General features: G+C 43.6%; 1 long non-coding RNA gene across 1 annotated transcript; it reads right to left on the minus strand.

The window, feature by feature from the left end:
• Positions 1-669: 669 nt before the first annotated feature.
• On the minus strand, positions 670-1013 carry LOC115284724. The gene is made up of 2 exons (XR_003905326.1): positions 867-1013; positions 670-763 (listed from the first exon to the last, which is right to left on the minus strand). It is a non-coding gene; the product is annotated as an uncharacterized LOC115284724 (long non-coding RNA).
• Between the last annotated feature and the right edge of the window lie 968 nt (positions 1014-1981).

Below are 1981 nucleotides of genomic sequence, written 5' to 3' on the forward strand. Positions count from 1 at the left end.
ACAGTGATACACTGAGGAGGTAACCTCTCCAGTGAGTTGTTCTTGAATGTGCTGATTTGGTTCTTTGTTATTATCCACTGATTCTCTGATAACAGAGTTTCAGGGAGACAGTTATTGATTGGGGATATTCTGAAGAGGTGAACCATGAAGAAGACACAAAAGAGGAAACATCTGGAAAGCACATCCTCCCCACAAAATACCAAGAAGCCGAGAGGTACGTGCAAAGCAACTTCTCTGAGCATTAGGGAACCTGGAATTGCCTCAGAAAAAAAGGGGGGGGGGAGGGGGCAAGAGAGGCACCTGGCGGCTCAGATGGTTCGGTGTCTATCCCTTAATTTTGGCTCTGGTCATCATCTCCCAGTTCAAGGATTCAAGTCCCACTTCGGGCTCTGTGCTAAGACTACTGAAGCTTCTAGTGATTCTATTTCCCCCTCTTTCCATGTCTCTCTCTGAAAACAAATAATCTTAAAAAAAGTAGAGGCTGAGAGGATCCCTGGTGATGGTAAGGAGGACAAGGAGGGATGGGGTGGGGGAGGGGTGTATAGATGCGGATTTTTCTGAGGCCACAGGCCACCTGAGAGGGAGCGAGAGTTTAAATGACCAAGTCCTTGTGTCTGCAGCCTAGACCTGTACTCACGGTGTCACAGGCACAGTGGCGGACTAGTGCAATTCTTAAAAAATACATTTTCCTTTATTTGATTTTTCCCTCAGGATATTAGGTAGGTATCTGATGTTATTATGAGTCTTCTAATAGTCCTTTATCCTGGTAATGAAGAAGAAAATGTGGCTCATAGAGGTGAGGAAAGAAATAAAACACTTAAAACAGGTTGTACAGGGATGAGAAGATAAAATCGGAATGTACTTACTCAGCCTTCAGGCTGTGAAAATGTTAAGTGTTGGGCTCCTTTGTGAAACGCAAGAAAAAGGCAGAATGCACACCCCACATTTAACCATAATGGTTGAACTGTGGGAGAAGTTTGTTTTTTTTCTGAGACATGGGAAACTGAAATACTTCTGGTTACTATGGAGATTAACAGTAAGTAAGTAACTTCTATGAGGAAAGACCATTGTTCCCGGAGTGGGGGGAGATATGAGAGCCCCTCCCCCCCCCAGAGGTTCCATGTGGTACCTCCTACTCCAGAAGAGACCTTGGTACTTCCTACAGTATTTGGGGTTTCTGGGAAGAGACTAGTGGAATGGCAGTCTGTGTGCATGTCTTCCTACAGTAAAATGAGTGAATGTTGAGTGACGTAGGGCAGTGAGAACCATGAGAGCTGTAAACACGCACTCACAGCCATGAGTGCAGATATGAACAGGGAGAATGTAACTAAGCCAGAGAAAGGTGGATATTGATAACAAAAATAATTCTTCGCTTCCTGTGTCCGAAGTCCAGTTATTTGCATCTGAAGAACACGTTACATCTCTACTTCACTAACTGAGGTGGAGTTTATTTTGTCTTTCTATATAATATGCAAATTAATAAATTTCTTCCTTATATAATAATTCAGGGTATATGAGAAAGAATGCGTCAAACCTGTTGGGATGAAGAAGCTTTGCAATCATTAACATGGAGCTTTCAAATACATCTGGGTTTTCACATTGTCAACATCTAAAATAGGCAAAACACAGAGGGACACAGAAAAGGGAATCATAGTTCGCCTGGGGAAATGGCACGTCCTCTCCACTCATTGCCATTGTGAGACTCAAAACCGCAGGGTCAGACCCACCACAAGAGAAGCTGATAAACATCATCTAGGAGGATGTCCAGGTGAAAGGAGACGTCTTGCAGTCTCTGCTCCATTTACAGAGAGGACCCTTGTAGAAACCCAGTGACTCCTCATGCTCGAAACACAATACCTGAAGCATATTACGCTCTCCATGAAAACGTAGGCCCTATTGGTTCACAAAACATGACACACAGTAGACGCTTCTTGTTTGTTTAATGGATGGAAAAACCTACAGACACCAGACATGGACTACA

Source organism: Suricata suricatta, unplaced genomic scaffold, assembly GCF_006229205.1.
Source record: "Suricata suricatta isolate VVHF042 unplaced genomic scaffold, meerkat_22Aug2017_6uvM2_HiC HiC_scaffold_174, whole genome shotgun sequence".
In the NCBI taxonomy this organism is placed as follows: Eukaryota; Metazoa; Chordata; class Mammalia; order Carnivora; family Herpestidae; genus Suricata; species Suricata suricatta.